The sequence below is a fragment of the Arachis ipaensis genome, chromosome B04, assembly GCF_000816755.2.
Source record: "Arachis ipaensis cultivar K30076 chromosome B04, Araip1.1, whole genome shotgun sequence".
Lineage (NCBI taxonomy): Eukaryota > Viridiplantae > Streptophyta > Magnoliopsida > Fabales > Fabaceae > Arachis > Arachis ipaensis.
Genome location: NC_029788.2, coordinates 5166584 through 5176096, shown reverse-complemented (window position 1 = coordinate 5176096; position 9513 = coordinate 5166584).

The window sequence follows — 9513 nt, the reverse complement described above, 5'->3', positions numbered from 1 at the left end:
AGTAATAAGATTATTAAAATCTGCAAATTATAAAAAAAAAAACTAAATAAAACTATACTTACTATGAATATGTGAAAGCATCAAATATGAACAGAGAGGAATGAATTATGTCAGACTTTATCTTCCAAAATTGGGTGACACAATTAATACTGCCATTTATTGTGGGTCAATGGCTAATTTGTAAATTTGATCTCAAGGACTGGTCTCTTTGGTACATTTACATGAATTTTTCACTCAAGTGGAAGTGCATTTACAGTTACATCCTTGGCAGTGATTTGAGCATACCAAGAAAATTATGCTGACTCCACTCTTCAATAATACTCAACACAACACACACACTCAAAATTTCTTCATTTCCGAGCCCCTTCCACCTGCTCAGCCATTTCTATATGCCTATTTTATTTTATTTTATTTTATTTTATTTTACATTTATTTCATTTTATCTTTCTCATAGTACATACTTGCATTGGAAATCTTATCTAGCCATTTCTAGCATGATTCCAATACTGGTGGACACATTAAACATGGTTTAAAAGAATTTAAATTTAGTTTTTAAAAACAATCATTGATTTTTTTTTTTGTTGATACTATTTTAGTTTCATTGATTTGGTGAAAAAATAAAAATGTAGACTTTCTTTGATTATATAAATGACGTAATTATTTATGATGATGTCTACTACATTATCAATCTAAAAATTGGTTTATGTGATAAATACCATAATCTATAACGCAATATTATATTCGAGATTTCTTTTTCAATAATAAAAAATCATTTGTGACTTCTGTCTCATTCATGATAAATCAACAAGTTATGTCAGACTCTAATGGTATAATTCTAATCAAGGATTGCTTAGAAAGTAAAAAATACCTCTATTTTAACTCCATCCAAACATTTTTTTGATAGAAACGTGAGTACGAGACTAAATGCCCAAAAGAAACGACACCAAAAGAAAAAAAAATTAGATACAAATCATATAGAATAAAAGGTGAAAACTCAATTGAAGTTAACTTTACGTGAATTTGATACTTGAGAGTCGTTAAATAATTTGACTGATTTGACTAAATTTTCATCTAACGGCTCTCAAATATCAACATCGCGTGAAGTCGACTTTATCTAAGTTTTCACTAGAATAAAATTATTCATCTCTCATTTTCGTTGAGGATATTAACTAATTTTAGAGGTGAAAAATCTCAAAACAATTTTTTTTTTCTAAATCTATATTTTTTCTAGCCAAATAATCTGTACATCTATTATTATTCTATAAATTCTCCCATTATTTTTTTAGTTAAAAAATCCTTCTAACTAGAGAATTAAACATACGTGTAAAAACATACACCTATAGAATTTTATGGGAGAAATTTGGATTCTTTAAATTTTAAATTTGTATTTTAGAGGATAAAGTATAATCTTCTATTCTTGAATAGTTTTTTTTTTATATTTATTTTTTGTCCCACCTATAAAATAAATAGTGAGAGATCACACTTTACTTTCTAAAATGAAATTTAAATTTTAGAGAATCCAAATCCCTACAGGAGTGTCCAAATTATTGGGTCGTTTCATGAGTTTTGGATTGGTGTCTAATTTCAGTAAAATGAAGACTCGTCTTGGTTCAATTATAATGGGCTCTAAAAAACAAAGACATGTTTATTGCTTAAATCATTGATATTATTAAAATAATGGATATTCATAAAAAGTCAGATTATTGTTTACCCTTTTTATAAGCCTATACTCTGTTGGACTTCTCTTGATTTCAAAAACAGCTCTAACTCCACTGTTAATATTTTAGGGAGAAAAAAAAAAAAAACAAGACAATTTGCAAATGATGATTCAAAATAACTATATAATGTTGTGGATGTGGGTTTGGGTTATTAATTTTGAGTTGGCTGAAGAGTAAAGATTTAGATAAAGTATTTTTTGGAGACCATGGATGATTGCGGAAAAATATTAATCTTAATAGTCATGACCCTCATGAAAATATGGCATGAACTTTTTTTTTTTTTTTCATTTCATTTTAATAGGTAAATTTATATTTTGAAAGAGATATTTTTCCCCTTTGTATTAAAGTAGAAGTATGAAATCGGTTATGGCTTCTATCCCAGTTTATGAAATACAAATTTTTCTTCTCCCGAAGTATGCATGTAATAAAATTGATTCTTTGATAAGACAATTCTTGTGGAAAGGCCAAGCGACTGGAAAAGGGCTGCCTCTGGTCAGGTGGGCCTAAAAAGGCAAGAGAATTGGGTATTAGGGATACTTCCTGTGCTAACATGGCGCTTCTGGGAAAGTTAGTATGTGATTGTCTAAATAATAGTGAGAAGTTATGGGTGCAGGTTCTGAAGCATAAATATCTCAGGAATCAATCTGGTATGAACGGAAACAGTAGAAATTCTTCATCGGCTACCTGGAAGAACATTGTTAGTGCCTATGAGCATCTCAAGGAAGGGCTTCATTGGAATATTGGAGATGTCCACAAATCAGTTTGGTATGATGAGTGGACTCCTTTTGGTAAGCTTTGCAACCTTGTTCCTTATGTACATATTTCTAAATCAGATTTCATGGTGGCTGACTTGTGGAAAGGGGTGTCTTGGGAGGTTGATAGTCTTACCACGCCTATTCTGCATGAGATTAAGCAGTTTATTTGTGGTCTGATATATCCTAGTTTGACTGAGTTGGAGCCATAGTGGGAGTGGTGGCCTGCAGCAACAAAAAAGTATAGTGCAAGGGAGGGTTACAGATGGTTATTAAAGAAAACATTAAATTTGAATGCCAACAGTAATTGGAACTGGTTGTGGAACACAAACATTCCAGAGAAGTTCAAATTTACTATGTGGCGTAGCTTACATGATGCTCTACCAACTGAGACCTTTCGATTCAAGCGGCATTTAGCTTCTTCAGATATGTGTAAGAGATATAACAAGGCGCATGAGACTATGGAGCATTGCCTTAGAGACTGTGATCAAAGGCAATCTGGTATATGTTGGATCCTAGTATCCTGGACTCGACGGCTGGTACTACTCTTGAAGAGTGGTTTCGGAAGGCCTTGGCTAACAATGAGGCGTCCTTTGGTGCAGGGCTTTGGTGGGTATGGAGACATAGGTGCAATGACATATTCAACACTGACAACCCTTGGACAGACCATAAGGTTGTTGCCTTGGCCAGAATTACCGCCAAGGACTTACAGGTTTACAGGAATCGAAGCAATGCCTTTAGGTCTCTCCGAAATTGCCTGTGTTGGGAACCATCGGTAGGCAATAGTTTTAAAGTTAATTGTGATGCAAGCTTGCATATGGATTCAAATTTAGCGGAATTTGGGTGTATTATTAGAGATTCTAAGGGAGATTGGATCTCGGGCTGCTCTGGAAGCATTCCCCCTTGGTCTATAATCAGATGTGAATTATTTGCTGTTTGGAGGGGGCTGGTTTTAGCTTGGGATTGCGGTTTGAGGGATATTATATGTGAAACGGATTGCCTTGACATTCTGCCCATCATGCATGAGCTTACAAGTGGGTATTCATCTAAAGTAACTGATTTGGTTCACAAGATTCAGGAGCTTTTATCTCGTCCTTGGCTTGTTCACGTTGAATGGGTGTCCCGAGAAACAAATAAAGCTGCAGATTGAATGGCTAAATATGGTGCCAAGAGTAACTCTAATCATGTTATTTGGTTTGAGCCTGGTGTTGATCTCCAACGAATCATCCGCTCGGATTTAGGATAGTTTTTGATTTGTTTCTTTCCTTATTTAGACAAAAAAAAGTAGAAGTATTCTATATTGTATATATATACTAATTTTAACTCTTAATTTTAAAATTGCAACGTAGACAAAGAGATGTAACAGTGTTAATTCAACAAAATGAAATGATTTTTTTTTACAAAATTTATTAGTAAAAAGTTGAAAACTAAAAATTTAAATAATTCATTTAAGCAAAGATCATTTATAATCCATAAATAAATATATTTTTATAACGTCTAAAACTTGAACTTGCGAATTTTTAGTTTGAGCATAAAATACTAAAAATATTAATAACATCGTATTTGTCATGATCATACGCATTCGGTTAATAGAAATGTGAATTAATTAATGAGTAATGTTATATAGCCAGTAGCCAATTAGTTATAACTCAAATGGCATAGTTTTATATACAAAAAGTATATAATTTATATTTATATTTATTAAAATTTTATACACATAAATCAATATAATTTAATTATTAAAAATAATTTAATTTTTGTGATTATCAAATAATGATAAAAATATTAAAAATTACTAGCCCAAGAGTTTCTCTTAATTAATATGTTAATATTTCTGGTGACTAAAATAAACAAACACAGAAAAACAAAACAAACAAAATAAAGAAACTGCTTAAATAGAGGGACAGTTCCATTTAAGACTACTATTAAACTACTCCCAAGGTGAAGGAAACTTCAAATGAAAAATTTGTAACTTCATCGCCATCTTTGCCATAGTATCTGCTACCGTTTTGCATCTCTCATAATCAAACGAAAGTTAACACGCCAATTCCAATGCATGATATTTCTTATTTTGAGCACCAATAGATCAATAAACCCAAAACCATCTTGGTGATTAGTAACAAGATTAAACGCTTCTACACAATCTATCTCACAAATAACATCTCGTTGACCCACATCCCAGGTTAAGAGATATCCTCTCCAAATAGCAAACAATTCCCCTTGAAGAATATTATTACTCTCAATTCTTCCCAAACACCTCCTTTGCCAACTCCCATTACAATCTCTAATAACACAAACAAAACTAACACTATCACCCGAATCAAGATAACTAGCATCACAATTAATCTTAAAAGCACCAATAAATAAAAAATTCAAAAAACCATTTAGAATAGAGGAAAGAGACATACATTGTAATTCAAAAATATTCTTAAACTCTTTTTCTGAAATTAATATGTTAATATAATAATATCTATTAATATACTAATAAAGATAAATATAGTGAGAAAAATATTTGAAGAACGGGATACATATAGATAGTTAGATACTTGAGAAAGTAAGAAGAAAGTAAGAAAAAATTTCACTGGACATAAAGTGTGAGTGTTTTCCAAATTTAGGAATAGGACTTTTCCAAAAATAGCCTCCAAATGGTGTATTGGGGGATGGATGAGTTTGGTAACCAAGGCATGCAAGAGCTTCATTCAAATTTCACATGGGGTATGCTGAGTGATTGAATAGGAAGATTGAGAATAAGAGTTTTGCACAATTTTAAGGGTGACAGGGGAAGTGGGGCTATTTATGAAGCTTCACCAAGAAAGAGTACAATTCTCATTTCTCACTTATGTAATGGCCCCTTTATTTATAGCACTATAGCTACTACATTTTAGCATGCTATGGGAAATTAATAATGCAACTGCAGGTGTTGAGAGAACCTTTGACAACAATGGAATTTTTTCTCATCTTACAATTGTTTTTGTTCTGTATGTATGTGTGTATACTTGGGAAGTTGGAAGATGCATGCATGTCATTCAGATTTCACTCACATGTGTTTAATTATTATCATTACTATTGTGCCTGACTACATTATTGTAAAGATGAAAATGCTATAAGTTTATATATTCAAGCATTTTCTAATTTATTTATATTTTATATATCTTTACTTCTTTCTTTATTCTTTGCAAAAGGTTGCCAAACATATAATAAATATTTAGCTCAAAAACATGTGGGAGAGAGCTCATGAGTTTTGTAAAATAATTAATAATTTGGTACCTTACCTAGTTTCTTTGTTTTTTTTCCTTATGGATTGAATTATGTATTTTATATTAATAAAAGTATTTGATTTAGCTACTTATTATTTTAAAATTCCTATATAAGTATACAAACAATATATAATTGAATGACATTATAAAACATCATTATATGACAATTATACCCATTGCTCCTATGTGAAAGCTTATGCTAAGAAAACATTTTTGTATGTATATTGAGTAAGCTTCTCTTTTCTTTTGTATACTGGTCAAAGATCCGTAGAACAACGTTTCTACTCTAGAATTTTTGTTATTAAAGATTCGTCCGTTCTTTTCTAGCCACACATTTTAAATAACTGCAAAAAAATATATGAACTATTTGTTTCGCTCTTCTTTCTTGTTAATAACTCATGTTCAACTCTCAAAATGTTCTTTTAATCCTGAATAGCCCACTGTCTCCCAAGGTAAGATAGCCAAGCATCCCACACTTGCTAGGTAAATTCGCACCCAAGAAATAAGTGATAGATATGTTCAATATCTTTCTTACACAATACACATATGTGATCACCATGGTTAATAGTTCCTAACCTAAGCAACCTTTCTTTGGTATTCATTCTGCCTATCAAAATAAACCAGACAAATAACTCTACTCGTGGCGGGACCAAGTCTTTCCATAACGTTTTCGTGAAACTATAGCTGGAGATGTCCTTCAGAAGTATTTCTGCCGCATCACCTGCACAAAGGAGTTAGTTGAAAAAATACATTCCTTGTCAAACTTCCAAAAAACTCTATCCTGAGTATCACATGCTAACTTTACAGCCCGTAAGGTCTCATGCAAATGATCCACTAGTTCCAACTTCCAATGGAATAATTCTCTCATCCACTGGAAATTTCAAATCCATTCTAACCCGTTCCAAAACCCACAGTCCCCTATGACAGATCCTCTTTGGTTTGAAACAGAGAAGAGCCTCGAAAAACTCAACTTTAACGTCCCACTTTGTAGCCAAGTGTCTTTGCAGAACCGGGTCTTCATTCCATCACCCACCTCCATAGACAGTCCAACAATCATCTTATCTCTCACATTGCGATCTAACCGATCTTTGATATGCAACTGACAGATATCATTCCAGGGATCCCCTCGACTAGGCAGTGTCTGAAAATGTAACATCATATTGGGGTTCAAGTTATGGCAGGAGCACACAACCTTCTTCCATAAATGACACTTTTCTTTTGAGAATCACTACCACCACTTGAAAAGAAGAGCCGTGTTCCTAATCACGGCATCACCCACTCCCAGTCCACTCAATTCTTTGGAGCCTGGACTACTTCTCACTTAACCAACGCCATACCATTCCTTCCTTCCTCCTTCCTCCTTCCTAACTCGTAATTTTTACTTCTCACATTGAATAAATTTTTTACATTAAAAATTTTGATGTATTAACTCACTTCTAATTTTTTATTTATATAATTTTTCTACTACTATTAAATATTATTATACCGTTATTAATACTTATTGTAAATAAATGATTGTTATTTTAATTTTTGTAATTAGAAAATTGTGTATTTTATTTTTATTAGCATCACGATGCTTTGATGCTTTATAAATCAAGCGCATTAACTGTAGATGAGTAGTGTAGTGCAACATAGGCCATGCCACATGCAATATGGACTAGGATTATGGTTCTAGATTTTGATGCCCCTAATTTTGTCACATGCCCAATTGCCCATAACTTTCCGTTATTAAAAATCTCAGACTGAAATTTTACATGCGTGTGGATTTTGTAAACCAAAGACAAATAATGACAGACTTGGTATGTAATGTAATGTAACATGAAATATAATAATAGTTGGAACTATAAGATACTTATTCACATCGCATTTTCCTTTGCGAGAGTGGGGTAATAACGTAAATAGATAACAGTTAAAGGTTTGAATTGTTAATGTAGAGAGTGAAAAAAATTAACAAAAAGAAAAAAAAGTAACGGATTGTTGGATAAAAAAATTACTGTGACTAGTAGTGAAAAATATAAATAAGATTAGGTTTGGATAAAGTTGCTCTATTTTTTTTAATTTTTTTAAAACTTTTTTTGGATGTTTTCTTTTAAGTAAATAGATATTTCTTTTTATACATGTTACTAGAAATTTTATTTCTAGATTTTGAGATATTTTTAAGTTATAAGATATTTTTTTTCAAGGTTAAAAGAGGGGGAGGAAGACATAGCAGAAGCAGACACGATAGGAACTTGTCTTGAGGTGCTCGAGAGGAATTACAAATGAACAAAGTTAATATATTTTTTGGTTATTAATTGATGTTTTATTACTCTTTTATAGGACATTTGTTAACTTTAAATTTAATTTAGAAAAAGGAAAACAAAGGTTTAAGCGAGCAATGCTTTTTTGTTATTATTACTTTATATTTAAGTTAACATTAGTCAATTCTTTTTTTATACACTAAAAACGCTAACGTCAGTATCATTCAAAAAACAATCTCACTAAGTAATTAAGAGAGATTCTGTCAATTCTTGCTAACTTCTATTGGGTTGGACTCCAGAGTCCATTTAAAAAAAAAAATACATTCGCAAAAGATACCTCTGTTTAAAAGACACATCCACAAAAGACACCTCCATTAGAATATACATGCATAAAAAGACACATCTATTAGAAGAACATTCATAACCCACATCAATGGATGATACATTCGTTCCTTCTTCTTGAAATATACGTTCCATCGACAAAACCATCGGAAGATGCAGAATTTTTGTTCGCGGCTTCGGGACAATGTCGAGAGATACGCGTTCGATGACAATCTGGTGATGGAACATGCACGAGTTTTCGCGATAACAGGTTTCACCGTCACGAAACAGCGTGCACCAATGAACCGGTGACGCAACGGTTATTGTAGCTGGAGTGGCAGCGCCCCGCAGCGACAGCAAATCGGCACCTGGCGAGGAAGATGACCGCAATCCGCACGATAAAAGCTTTTGCCGGAGCAAAACGGCCGCGCACCAAAGAGCCAGTAACATGGTGGTTGTGTGCGCTGCAACGACAGTGAAATAGCGCTGTTGGCGAGAAAGAAGATGCTGCAATGATAGGAGGAAGACGGACGCTGATGTGATTATAATAACTTTGTGGGCGGTTACTCAACACAATCTTTTTTTTTTTGAACAAAAGAGCTCAACACAATAAAGTGGAGCGAAGTTTCGAACAGAGTCTCAAACAACAAACAAAACCAAACCCAACTTAGCACCTACAACAACCCCTTGTGTTATCTTCGGCATTGCTATCAACAACAAAATGGATCTAAGTTACACCAATCTCTATAGCTGGTCAAAGATCTGTGGAACACCGCTTCTACTCCAAAATCCTTGTTATTGAAGATCCGTCCGTTCCTCTCTAGCCACACATTCTAAATAACTGCAAAGAAACATATGTACCATTTGTTCTGCTCCTCTTTCCAGTTAACCCCTCCTATCCAACTCTCAAAATGTTCTTTCAATGAATCCGGAATAACCCACTGTCTTATTAATCAAATTTTTCATTAATATCATTTTTTATAATTCAAATTTATTAAAATAATTTAAAATTATTAATTACTAATTATTAATTAAGTCGTCAAAAATTGACTGATTGATTTTGGTACCTAATACTTTTTCTTCCCTATATGTTTTTTTTCTAATCCATTATAGTATTGAATCATACGTATAAATGAATCCACCCGAAAAGAAAGGAAGAAATTCCATCCTGAACTGAAATCACAGACATAGAAAGCATCAAAGGTTTCCTTGTTACCATGGAAAT